At 44.9% G+C, this 14,371-nt stretch overlaps 1 non-coding gene across 3 annotated transcripts; it reads left to right on the forward strand.

The window, feature by feature from the left end:
- The first annotated feature begins 639 nt into the window (after positions 1-639).
- On the forward strand, positions 640-13,700 carry LOC109735234 (uncharacterized). Of its 3 annotated transcripts, none has more exons than XR_012190312.1 (6): positions 640-1,968; positions 4,694-4,788; positions 11,794-11,850; positions 11,934-11,998; positions 12,216-12,433; positions 13,070-13,700. It is a non-coding gene; the product is annotated as an uncharacterized protein (transcript). The 3 variants fall into 3 exon arrangements; XR_012190313.1 differs by having other exon boundaries at positions 663-1,968; positions 12,216-12,398; XR_005763190.3 differs by lacking the exons at positions 11,794-11,850; positions 11,934-11,998; positions 12,216-12,433; positions 13,070-13,700 and having other exon boundaries at positions 662-1,968; positions 4,694-5,320.
- Positions 13,701-14,371: the final 671 nt, after the last annotated feature.

The raw sequence follows: 14,371 nt of genomic DNA on the forward strand, positions 1-14,371 counted from the left end.
CGAGGTGGGTGGCTACGGAAGTGCAGCCGGCAGCGCATTGCTGAACGACAAAGATGGTGACGATGATCGACTCGGAGGACATCTACTCATGACGGTTGTGGCAAATAACCTAGACGACGATGAATGATGAAAAGGAGGAGAACCCTTTTTTATAGGCTCGTACAACGGTGACGATGTGTGTAGATTTTGTGGGAGTCTTCCAGAGACGACGGAATACAGAGAGAGGAAGAAGAAGATAGATACGAACTGCCAACCAAAGCCTCTCCCCCTACAAAACATAAGAACAATCATGGCATGATGCATCATGGTCAAATCACATGCAACAACAACCCACCGTCCGACAATCTACAAAGTTAACCGGCAAACCAAATCACAAGAGAATCACTAAGCACACACAAGAATCGTACACTATCATATCCTAAACTAATGCACGTGTCATTTCCTGACTTTCGATTTTAAGGCTGCAAAAATATCTAAAAAAAAACCCCACAGAAATCAAACGGACTTGGAAATAGGGTTTGTATAAGATACAAGCTCTCAGCCGTGCCATCGAATGGATCTACGGAGTATATTCAAACAAAATGCAAAACATCCTCCTCTTTCCAAAATCTAGTTGGGTTCCCCGGAACATCGCACCACCCGGCAACATACATCGCGCCCAAGCAAACCCCATTCCACGGGCCGGATTCCCCACCACTTACCCACCCCAAACCCTAGGTTTCCCATGGTGCAAGCCGCACCCAGCTCCGCCACCGCCGCCCCCGCCCCCGACGCTGACCCCGCCACCCCGCCGTCCCGTCTCCTCTCGAAACATCGCCCGCGACGCCGTGCAGCGCCCCCCCGCCCGACCTTGCCGCACCCCGCGCCCACGCGCGGCCTGCCCGATCTGAACCGCTGCCACTGCTGCTCCGTTCGCTTCCAGCAGCCGGCGCCGGGCGCCAAGCGACGTCCACTCCGTCCCCTCCGCTCCCTCTGGCGCGTCGTCCTCCTCTGCTCTGAATGTATCTCCCTCCTTCGCTCTGGCGCCGTCTGCTCCTACTGCCTCAACCTCGACAACCTGCCGCACGATGACTCGGTCACCTGCCGCAGCTGCAACTGCTGCGTCCACCACCACTGCATCCCCGCTGAGCACCGTACTGCCCTGATCCAGCCTGTAGATTTGGAGAATTTCGTCTGCATCGATTGCTGCCCCACAGTGAAGGTGGGTAGCAAGAATGAGGGCGCCGAATCCGTTCCTAAGCTGGAGTTGGTCATCAGAGAGCCTAGTCCTGCATTGCGGAGGAAGGGGGGGCCTGTCGCTGCTGCTAAGTTGAATTCGCCGAGGAAGGTTGTGGAGGAGGTGAGGCCAGCTTGGAAGGATGCGATGGCCCTCGTTCCTGTAGGCGAGGGGTCAGAGAGCGAGGGTCCCGGCGATCGGGACCTGCCAGACGAGGCATTGGCGCTGCAGCTTCATTTGGCGATCAACGGGTCACTGAGGATTTCACGTTCTGGCAGTGCATCTGTGTCTGTCTTGGCAGGGCAGTGCAAGAGGCAGGCCAAGAGGCAGAATGGATTGGTTTACGGAAGGAAGGTTAATGAGGATCTGGGACTTTGTGTAACCAATATGATGGATCATCTGGACTATCTTGAGACCGGAGCAGAGATGGGAAGCAACTGGAATGCTAGTCAGGATTTAGGATCTGATCCCACAGTCCCTGTGGTTCTTGCACTGGAGTGTAAAGGTAAACACCCTCAGGAGAGTCCGAGAGGTGAAAGGAAAGGTCTTCCTGAGACTAAACAACATAATAGTTTGGTGGATTGGCATAAGGTGGATCGGTATGAGAAGAAGTATAGCAAGAGGAAGTCAAGTAAGCAGACAGATGCTGAAAGCACTGGAAACAAGACCTTGCCCAATGGAAAGGACATGGATGTTGGTGAAGGTGGTGAGGGCATAACTCCTATGACATAGACTGCTGCTTCTTTTTGGAGGTACGGAGAATTCTTGCACTATTTGTAACTATAGTTATATATTTTCTTTCAGTAACTGTATCCTGTGCTGCTCTCTACATTATTGTTTCAGTTGTAGGCAAACAGCATCTACTACTTTGTTGGTAGCCAAAGCATAAGTTATTTATTTGCTATTGAAAAGGCATGTACGCTTCAAAATGCCGTTGCAAATATGGTGTGGCGATGCTAGCTAAATAAACTAGGAATTCATACTGTTCAGTAGTTGTCTGGTTTGTGTGGCAGGTATATTTGTCCATATCAAGATATGTAAGAAAGCTTAGTATCTAAAAAATGAAGCAGTAAGCAAACCCTCATTTGGGAGGAACTCATAGCTTAGTCAAGTAGAATTTTGTGCTGCCTGATGCTCCATCTAACAGCGGATCAGTTAGGACATGCCTGTACACTCAAATGTGTAAGAAAGCCAAGCTCCTTTGTGTCTCTGGCTCCCTAGCTCCCTGTCCATTTATTTTCATAGAGGTGATCATTTTTGCATTTGTTGAACCTATTCTTCTTCAGCTGTTTGGGAAGCAAGCCCATCTGAAAATGATTTGCCACTTTGTGTAACTGATGAGTAGAGTGTTTCAGTTACTGCATGGGAATAGTGGCATTGCTTTTGTTGTATGTACCTGTCATCAATGTTCCATCTAACAGCGGATCCCAAAGTTATATATTTTCTTTCAGTAACTGTATCCTGTGCTGCCCTTCGATCCCATTTTGTTGGTCATTTACCTCAGGTGTTGAGGATTTTAGTGTGTTCCATTATTGCATCGGTAGTTCGAATGCGGTAGAATTGCCATCAAGAAGTCCAAGGTCATGGTCGTATCACAGGAGGAGATTGTTGGAAGGTTCTTGCATCAGTAGATAAATGGATGTGCGAGAGTCTTGTGGGAAATATTATTATAAAAGGATGTCTAAGATCAAAAGGCGCTGGTTCCATAGGAGTTCATGTTGTGTTAGGGAAAGTCAAGGATAAGCATGCACTGCTTAAGGATGTCATCTATCTATGTTTGAGCTAGGCAAGAAGAATCGATCTATTCTCTCCCAATTATTCGCTCATCTAGCCTAGGCCTGTATAATCCCCTGTAACCATGCTATCTAGTACCTTAAGCAATGTACTCCATCCGTTTCTAAATATAAGCCTTTTTAGATATTTCAATATGGACTACGTACGGATGTATATAGACATATTTTAGAGTGTAGATTCACCCATTTTGCTCTGTATGTAGTCCATATTGAAATTTTTAAAAGGGCTTATATTTAGGAACGGAGGGAGTAATACAAAACATGTTTCACAACATCCAGTCGAATATGTGCTACATAATTGGATCGACTGTGGTAGAGTGAAATAATCAAATAAAAAGATCATTATCACAAGAAAATGATGATTATGTCACACAACCTGGATTTCTATTACCACTAGTAAGTTGCCGGTGCCATGCAAATGTAATTGACATTAAATTTTATGTTTGACTCGAGTAAAGTCTTTTAAGTATGTTTAGTCGAGTTATATGTTGAATTAATTCACTTTGGGATCGAAGGCTTATAGCATAGGTGCGACTCATATTATGTGCAGTGCAATTTAGGACAATAGACTGGCCTGACGTTTGTATGAGAGGAGTGTTGACTCTCTCGAATTTGAGTTTGGGAGAGTGTGCAGTGCAACAGTTGCAATTTACCCAAACCACATTCGATCTTGATAAGCTGAAATCCAACGACTCCATCTTCTTCGATTTCCAACTTCCTTGATTTTGGTGGCTACCACAGTTGCAAGTCCGGTAGCGCGGCCTTGAGACAATGGTGAGGAACAATAGAAAGGAGAAGGAAAATAAAAATAAAATCAGAAGTCAAATCCATTTGACAACTACTATATACTTCTACTCGAGTCTAGTATTTGTTTATTTTGTTAGCTTTAGCTGCTGTTTTCTAGAGTCTTCTAGCTATGAGTAGAAGTTCAGGTGTGAAGGTTTCCCAATGCCTATTAATAGAGGTCCTCACCTCTAGTTTGTAAGCATACTATGTATCCCACTACCTATAACAGAACTCCTATAATAGAACTTAGTGTTCTGATCTAAGATCTTGGACAAGATCTTGTGCTCTAGGAGGTTTAGATTGAACTCCTGCTGCCATATTGGCCTATATTCGTTTCCCAACATGTTGAACTAGTTCCTTCAACACTAGCGATGTACACTTTGTAGCAGCAAGGTGTAGTTGTTCCTCCACAACCTTGTGCTGTGTCAGATAAGGCCATCCATCTACCTCCCCCCCATCCCCCCTCCATACAGACACCCCCACCCTAACCTTAATTGGAACCTCCATAACCTGCAATTCCTCTGCTCCACCGTTGTTGCCGCGTCTTCTCTGCCCATTCACTGCTTTATAAGTAGGATTATTAGGAAGGGCTGAACGGACGACCAGACCACCAACTCCAAAACTTTACAAGTAGGAATGATTTATTAAGTTCTTCTGTTAATATGTTGATTAACCCTGTAAGTATTGTGTTCAGCAAGATAATCAAGTATTCAACTATATTGCTCACAGTATTATCAGGCATTTTAGTGTTTGAACAGTTACATGCATTGCTAGAAATTACTTTTGACATTGCTGTTAAACCTTCGTAAGGTGATAGGAACCTCTGCAGCTCTGCTATGTTATTTTTTTACCCTTTGCTGTTGCAGCCACGCCAATGAAACTTCTTGTGATGTAACAGGTAATTCGTGATAACAGTAGTTTGCATCCAGCAATACAGGATTGAAGCTAGCAACATGTTGGTGGCTTTGATAGCAGCTACAATCAAAGTTATAGGTACGTTCGGACAAATGAGATGCTTCATGAAGGAATCAGTAGTAGCAGTACTTCATACCAGCTACATGCCATCAACAACCAATAACATGTTAAAATTGTACTAGCTGGTTTTTACTGCTTACATGGTTCAGCAACATTAATTGTTGAAGGCAGTGGTGAGGCATGTGTGGATTTTTTGGGTTGAGATGAACTTTTTGTGGCTGCAAATTAGCAAATACAAGCGAAGTTATAGGATGTTTTGACAAATGAGATGCTTCATGAAGGAGTCAACAGTAGCAGTACTTCATGCCAGCTACATGCAATCAACAACCAATAACATATTAAATTTTAGTCGCTTGTTTTCTTACAAGTGATTACATGGTTGAACAACATTAAATGTTGAAGATACCAGCGAGGCATTCATGGAACTGTGGGTTGACATGATTTTTAAGTATTGGTGTTCTGCTTGTACTGCTTGTAGATGGTGCTAAAATTATGTGACATTGTATGTTTAGTGAATGGTAGTTTTTAATTTCATGTCAGACTTATACTAGATTCCAGGAAGTTTTTTTTTAATTCTTAAACTTCAGTACCTCCCCACTTGTGCCAAGAGGTCCTGGGTTCGAACCAGCCTCTCTGCATTGCACTTTGCAGGGGTAAGACTAGGTTCCTATAATCCCTCCCCAGACCCCACCTTGTGTGGGAGCTTCTATGCACTGGGTCTGTCCTTAAACTTCAGTACCTGAAAGGTAGATTACCATAAGTTGTGATGACTTGAATAAGATGTCAACTGCCGATCATCAACAAGAAATGAGATGTAGAAACACTAATTTAGATGATTATGGTAGATTTAGGGAAGCTGACCCTTTGGTGCACTCCCATTTTAATCGGGAAGTCATCAGTGCCCCCATCACTTGTTCGAACATTTGTCACAACATTATCGTACATGTCCTTGATGAGGGTAATGTACTTTGTTGAGACTTCGTGTTTCTCCACCCAACACATGACATTCCGCGGTATCTTATCATAAGCCTTCTCCAAGTCAATGAACACCATAGCAGGTCCTTCTTTTGCTCCTTGTATCTCCTCATAAGTTGTCGTACCAAGAAAATGGCTTCAATGGAAGACCTCCCAGACATAAAGCCAAACTGATTTTTGGTCATGCTTGTCATTCTTCTTAACTGGTGCTGAATGAGTCTCTCCCATAGCTTCATTGTATGGCTCATCATCTTAATTCCACGGTAATTAGTACAACATTTTGCATCCCCCTTGTTCTTGAAGATTGGTACTCCTTCCCATTATGTAGGGTGTATAAGCTTTTGGCACGGAAATTGGCGCAAGGCTGGTAAAAAAATATTGAACCATGGTTACAGAAAGTTTTCTCCATTATATCCTTTAACAAACATGGTTGGCTGATCCACGATTAGCAATGGTTAGCTTACGCTAATTGTACATGAGAGAACATCGAGAGTTGAGTGTTAAAATGCCTTAGATTTTGGGATTTTCTAAAAGGCTTAGTCGCCTAATATTTTGGGAAGGAGGGAGTACTAATATACTCCACCTCCATTCTTCTGGCATCTTGTTTGCTTGGAAAGTGAGGTTGAAAAGCTTATTTAGCCATGCTATCGCTGTCTTCGAGGCCTCTCCACACCTCAATGGGGATGCAATCAAGGCCCATCGCCTTGCCTCCTCCCTGACCTCAGACTCCTGGATTTGCCACACAGAACGCCTGTTGGTATCATCAAGGGAGTCGGCCAGTTCAATGGTAGAGCTCTCATTCTCTCCATTGAACAACTTGTCGAAGTACTCACGTCATCTATCTATGCTTAATCTCCTCGTCCTTCACTAGGAGCTGATCTGATCTGTCTTTGTGCATTTGACTTTGGTCGACATCCCCCGTCTTCCTCTCTCGGATCTTTGGTCATCTTATAGATTTTCCTTTCGCCTTACTTCGTGTCTAAGCTCTGGTAGAGGTCCTCATACACCCGACACCTTGCCTCACTCACAACTTGCTTTGCGTCCTTTGCCACCTTGTACTTTTCTATGTTGTCTGCACTCCTATCCCGGTGTAAGCATCTGAAACAATCTTTCTTCTCCTTAATAGCCTTCTGGACATCATCGTTCCGCCACGAGGTATCTTTAGCTGTGCTTCTACCTCCCTTCGTAACTCCAAACTCCTCTGAAGCCACCTTAAGAATGCAAGTTGCCATCTTCATCCACCTATTGTCTGTATCACCTCCTTCCTCCCAAGGACCCTCCTTAATGACCCTCTCCTTGAAAACCCGAGCTGTCTCCTTGAGTTTCCACCACTTAGTTCTAGCGACTTTGGCGCACTTATCCCGCTGGACACGAATACGAAAGCGGAATTCAGCCACCACAAGCTTATGTTGAGGGACAACACTCTCCAGGTCACGTTACAATCTAGGCAAGCACGCCTGTCTTCTCTTCTCAAGAGGACGAAATCAATCTGGCTAGAGTGTTAACCACTACTAAAAATCACTAGATGCGTTTCTCTCTTTTTAAAGTGGGTGTTGGCTACGATCATGTCGTAGGCTAGAGCGAAGCTTTAAGACATCTCCTTGATTCCTGATGCCATAGCCAAAGCCCCCATGCACCGCTTCAAAACCTGTGTTAGATGTACCCACATGGGCATTGAGGTACACTTCTAACAATGTCCTCTAGGCCTTCCCATAACCCCCTATTGGTGTTCTCATTGTGCCTATTTGCGGGGCATATATGCCGATAACATTGAGAACCAAGTCCCCAACTACCAGCTTAGGATAATCTGGGCCCCACATCTCTTGATGTCTACCATTCCATACTTGAGGCTCTTGTTGATCAAGATTCCTACTCCATTTCTGTTTGCAGTTGTCCCCGTGTACCACAGCTTGAAGCCGGTATTCTCAATGTCCTTCTCCTTCTGTCCCCTACATTGGTTTCTTGGACGCAAAGGGTATCAACATCTCTCCTCATCGTTGTATCAACTAGCTCCTTGTTAGGGACCCTATGTTCTAGCTACCTAAGCAGATCCTACTAGGCTCGGCTAGCTTCCTCACCCTTTGCACCCGTCGTGTCAAATGCGAAGACCCTTGCTCATTTTTATTACATCTGGGTGTCGATGTAGCGTGCCACTAAGGATGCGACTACTTGATCCTGGCTAACTTGTCACTGTATCCAGATCAAGATACGACGCGCCACCAAGGGGGTGACGGCCCGACCCTTGCACATTTGACAATACACCTGGGTTATGATATGGCGCGTCGCTAAGAGGGTTATGCCCAACGATATTCTTTTGGGTTTCATCTCCATAAGAGTGGCTGAGTTTGATGTTGCTCACCAAGCCTAACACAACCCTCCTCCTTTACCCGGGCTCGGAACCAGCTACGTTGAGGCAACATAGGCGGAGTTGGGCGAAGCCGTGGAGTAGCAATAATGTAATACCCTGCTCATTTGTGTGAGGCCCATGTGCAGTTCCGTGATGGGATTAGTCTTGTATGGGAAGTTTACACCTGTTCCAAACACAGCACCTGCAGGTTAACCTTTTGACACGAAGCAAGGACTAAAGTGTGAGAGGGGTGCCATGTACACGTGGGCCCACTCTGCAGGTGGGCAGTGCATTAAGTGGATTTGGGCCAAAGCGTTACTGGTGTCATGAGAGCGAACCCTCACTGCATGGGTTGCATGTGCATTTGGACCCATGGAGGGCACATGGCACGTGATGTGTACCATAGGTGACCATGGACGTCTGCTGATTAGCAATGTGCTACCAAGGGCATCAGCCCTGGGTGGGGGTTGCTGAGTCGGCTCTGACCCTAATACACCATTAAGGGAAGAAGAATGACATTCTCCAGTTGCCCTCCTCCTGAACCGCCTCTCCCGCCTCCGCCTTCCCTCTCCCATTGCCACCGCCAAATGCCAGAATGAGGCTGGCCTCCATCCAGCACTGAGACGTGCATAATAAAGTCCTTTATGTAGCCTTTTGAAACCTCGTCGAGGTCAGGACTGATGGCAGGCGACATGATAAGAGCACAAGCCAGTTGCATTAGCGCTAGCCTGGCAATGTCTGCCATTTGTAGGAGACGAGATCGTATGACAGTCCCTGCGTTTACATCTGCCACATGTGTGGTGGCACTCTCCCTTCCTGGTTGATGCTGTTCTTGGTGACTGTTGCCGGTAGTCGTCGAACCAGATGGTTTGCTGCTCTCCTTTGATCTTTCACTTCCAAAAGAGCAAGCTTCCTTACACATAGCTTTGATGACGTGATTGAAGCCTCCTTGGTGGTGAAGCTCATTATCTGCGTTTTTCGGTTGGCACTCCCGATGAGCATGCATTGCAGGATGCTCATGCTAACACCACGTGGACCATTTCCTTGGTGCCTGCCCACATCCCCTTAGTCTAGCAGTCATCAGCAAACTTTCTTGCATCTTAGGGCACCCTTGCTGGATGGTTCAAGGCTGTTGTGAGCAGCACCACCCATGGTAGAGGGTTGCCATATCTATCTTTCCACTCTGTCGGTTGCGATGACGATGTTCTTTTAGCTGTGCTGCAAATGGACAAGTTAAGATCATAGCGCATGTCTGCATCTGATGTCCAGACCTTTCTGTTGCCGATGCAGTGTACCGACACTCCTTGTGGCGGTGGTCATCCTGTCTTCATCTGGACATGACAGAGAGTGTGTGTTCAATGCTGGTTTAGCGAGTGTTATTGCATCGTTTTTGGTAGTAAAAAGTCGCATCCTCAGCAGGATGGGTCATGTGATCTTCATCTTCTCCTTCTGGTTACTCATCTCCTGAGCTTCAGCGTCACTTATTCATACGTTTTGTCACTCCCTTTGGTCCCCACTAAGACTGAAGCAATGGTATTCGATGATACGATGGTATGTGCTAGGATTTTAGAGAGAGGGACTAAGGGACAGCTCTCCCCCTGCGAGGCAAGGTTGAGGAAGAATCTCAACTATTTTCCTGCTTAATTCTGAACTGTAGTAGATACTCACTAGTCCTTTTATATATAGGATGATTCTTGACTTGATCGATGACTTGCTAAGGCATCTCCAACGCTATCCCCTAAAACGGCCACGGTATTTGTCATATGGGGCCGTCCATCCAAGCCTGTCCTCTAAATGCCCGCGCTTGCTTTTTTATCCATAGCACTCAAAATAATAATAGAAAATAGCACAATTCATCCATAAATAGCTTGCAAATATTCCTAGCACAACAATAGTTCAAATGTAAATATTACATCCAAGATAACCGGATGTTCAACAAGTTCTTCGAATTCATCTATTCCAAATTCAATGATACTCGAGTCAGGATCGACACAAGTCCTCCCTCGCGGTGTTGCCCTTGAGCTTCATCCAACAATGTATGAAACGTAAATTGCCTCCCCTCGGTCCTGTGGTACATCACGTCAGCGTGTCCGGGCTATACAGCTTGATGATTATCAAGTTGAAACATTGAGTGAATCAATGAATTGACCAACATATAGAGCAACAAGAAGCAAAACTTATGATCTCCATGGTTGACGAGCGCGATGGCCACATTGTCTTCACTCGTGCAACCGCACCACAAAACTTCATGACGGCGTTGGAGATGGTGTACTACCGATGGGCTAGCAACTTCACATTGAGATCATGGATCACGTGTGCGTTGTAGGGCGTGAGGTGCTTTTGCTCAAGAAACGAAGCACACATGTTTTGCCAAAACAGGGAGCCCCCTTGCCTCATGCCTACAAAGTCCGCAGATACGATCTTCCACGCATCGCACAACAACTCATCCTCCATCACTGAGTACCCTGCCATCATGCTTACAATAGAAAACGATGAGAAGTTCAACAAAAAAGCCCTATGGCATTTGACGGAACACCTAGTGGGCATGGTGTCCGCCATGGACGGCGGCGGTAGGGAGGCGGAGGGTACCTGGCTACGGACTGATCCTGGGTGGACGGCGGCGTAGTCCAAGGCGGACAAGCGCGTGGGTGGGGGCTGCATACGTCCGAGGATGCCTGGGCGGCGGCCGGAGAGGTACAACGGCGGAGGAGGGTGCGGATGCAAAGCAAGGGGGAAGCAGGGGCGGAGTGAAAAAAAGGACCGTGAGGGGATTTGAGTGGACCGGGGGTGTCGAAGTCCTACGTGGCGGGCGGTCCAGACTCCCCCCCCCCCTCCCCCACTCCCCGCGGTAAGAAAAACCGTTTTGCGGAATTCGGACAACCATACTGGTCTACGGACCGATGGGGTACCGCGGTGGATGGCAAATTGCGTCTGGACGGTTGCAGGCGTTTTGAGGGTCTGTGTTGGAGATGCCCCAAGTTGTATCCGAACTCAAAACTGTTGATCCTAATCTTCACTAATCCTAATCTCTAGTGTTGCAATGCCGACTATCCTATTCTAAAGAAATATATAATGTCTATCGGATCAAGTAATGCCATATGTGCGTTGACCAAAAACAGTGGTAGAGAGTAGAGACAGTGTGCTTTGCTTTTGAATGCCCATAGTTGTGTGATAACTAATAAAAATGGTGATGCGCACAATATACTTGTTTCTCATGAATTTATCAGCTGAACTTATTGGGTGCATGAATTTATATATTAGGGATCCCGTTAGTTAGGAAAGTAGCATTAAATAAGATTGTATCTTTTAAATTGCATGTAGTATATGGGCAATGCATGCATCCATCTGTAATACTCCCTCCGTTTCTAAATAAAAGTCCTTTTAGAGATTCCAGTATGGACTACATATGGATGTATATAGACATACATTAGAGTGTAGATTCACTCATTTTGCTCTGTATGTAGTCCATATTGGAATCTCTAAAAAGACTTATATTTAGGAACGGAGGGAGTAATATTTAATCTTTACTTATTATATATTGTAAGTGGAATTGATGCCTGCGGTGTTATACTTATATCATCTCTCCACCTCTGCGATTTTGAGCACTGGCACGTGGCCCTGGTGGGTGCTAAGTCCTTGAACGAACAAATTGATGATGAACCCTAAATTCACCCGCCACTTTCCCTTCCTCCTATTCTCAGCTCGTCGCCATGTCTTCTTCCTGCAACTCAGCTTGTCACCGCCATTTCCAATCCTAGGTATCTCCTCCTATGCCATATTAGTATGGTCGCTACCTCCATTATTAGCCCAGCTTGTTTGATTATGTATGGTTCTTGTGCAGATTGGCAAATAGTCGTGGTCAAGGAAAGGGCTGCCACCACAGCCAGGCGTTTCACAAATCCAAAGGTGCATCTACACCCAAACTATGTCATTTGTGCGTCAGTTGATTGTTTTTTCTCGACTCTCAAACTTGGCTGTTTTTACAATGTCATATGCATGATTCAACACAAGATTTACCTGCCCAGCCTTGTTTGGATACATATACCGGTTGCAAAGTTTTATTACCAAATAAATTCCACATAGAAAAGGTGTAAAGAGGCAGCCTTATATACACGCTTTGCAGGCAGCACACGGTGAGAAGATGACCTGGTATCATCAAAGGTGTGAGGACGTTGACGGGGTTTGGACTTGCAGAGGATGGCATTACAGTGGATGCAGATAAGATGATAAAAGGGCAAGCACAAAGCAATCAGTGCCATCAGGAATTGCTAGCCGTTGCCTCATTTGCTGTGACTGCAGTCTGTAGGTCTGGCCTATAATTTTTCTTGTCTGCAATTTTAGGTATTTTGGCTATCCTGTTCTACTGCTTGGTCATAAGGAGTTTCATTATTTTATATAGCAGTAAAAATTATGTTGATCTTGTTTTTCCTCCGTAGATATCAATTTTAACACTGCATACATGCTACCATCATGTTTGCGGACTGATACTGAGTATTTCTGTTGACTGAAGTTTTCATATACATTTTCTGTCACTAATGACTATAGTTCGCCTTTATGCATATACACGTTTTAGGACCTGGTTGCCTTGTACTCCCTCCATCTGTCTTAGATTTGTCTAGATACGGATGTCTCTAGACACGTTTTAGTGTTAGATACCACCGTACCTAGATAAATACTGTATGAGACAGATTTGTCTAGATACAGATGTATCTAGACACGTTTTAGTGTTAGATATATCCGTATCTAGATAAATACTCCCTCCGTCCGGAAATACTTGTCGGAGAAATGGATGTATCTAGACGCATTTTAGTTCTAGATACATCCAGTTTTACCCATTTCTTCGACAAGTATTTCCGGACGGAGGGAGTACTGTATAAGACAAGCTTTTCGGGATGGAGGTAATAAATGTTATGAATATATTTATTTATGCTACTGGCTAAGTATGGTTGTCTGAAAAAGTGAATTGTCTTTCTGCAGGAACCTCCTACTCATCTGGATAAGAGGGCATCAAAATCACGATATACATATCTGTGTGGTGAATTTGAAATTGTGTGTCTTACCAGCAGCACCGCCTGGACCTTTTATATCCGTCCAGGTTCAGAACTGGACATGAGGTTCATCCAAACGTTTGAGAACTGCAGGAGGTTAATTAAAATGGTTTTTGCAAAAAAGTTAACTGGTGGCGAGCATAATAAAAAATGCTGAAATGCAAAGTCTTGTTTGGCACATAAGACGGCTATCCAGATTCCAGAGGCAATATTACTGCATGATGATTTGATTTGTTTCCCAATCTTCAGACATTGAGTTAGTGCAAACATATCGGAAATTACACTAATCTCATTTTGTGATTCTGATACCGGACGAGGAACTCAGTTTGGACTAATCTCACTTATTTCCGCATTGATGGATTTTCAGTTTTCCAATAATGTGAGCAAATCAGAATAGGCTAGTTCACTTCAGAATGCTGGGAAATATTAGCAACCTGCTATTACCATCTACAGTAATAGGCTAATTATGGGTCACTTGCTGTAAGCATGTGTAATTGGTGCCTGAACTCCTTTGAAGTGCTTCTAGCTTGTTCCTTTAATTCTTCTTTTTTTGCAGGAAACTTTCGATCTACGAGTATTTATCTTTAATCATGAGTAAACATTAGAAATAATAAAAAATACATCTAGCTTCGTAGACCGCCTAGGGCCCGTTTGGTTGCACGCATTGATTTTGGCGTGTTTGCATACACTTCTCAATCGGGCCTGGCTGAGCAAAAACAACCTATAAACCACCGTTTGCACATAGGTTAGTTGCATGAGGGAACTAATTTTGACCTGCTGTATCGCATTAGGCACACACAAGACTTGCTGTTTGGTTGCAACCTGCGTAGGCGTTGTCACCACTTCTAACTAGTGGTGACCTTAGCACATACGATTAACAATTTCACTCCTAGCTATGAAACAAATTACGGTTCATTCTAGCTACTATTAAATGGCAGTACACATTATTAAGAGCCAAATGGCTGAATGGGGGAAAGTTCATCATCCCTCCTCTTCCTCTTCTGTTGCTGTTGCTCTTGCTTTTCGTCTTTCTCGGTTGCTGCTGCTTCCTCCTCTGCTGCTGCTCTTGCTCTTCTTCAGATTCTTATCTAACCTTTGTTATCCCACATTACGTGTGCCCACTCCAGCCTTTTGTTTTTCCAGGCTTTGTTGTCAAATGCCTCAACACTATGGCCATTGAGGTCAAGATCGTCAGGTGTCACCTCTTCCTCCTCACGCACTAGTTCATTAA

Source organism: Aegilops tauschii, chromosome 7 (genome assembly GCF_002575655.3).
Source record: "Aegilops tauschii subsp. strangulata cultivar AL8/78 chromosome 7, Aet v6.0, whole genome shotgun sequence".
In the NCBI taxonomy this organism is placed as follows: Eukaryota; Viridiplantae; Streptophyta; class Magnoliopsida; order Poales; family Poaceae; genus Aegilops; species Aegilops tauschii.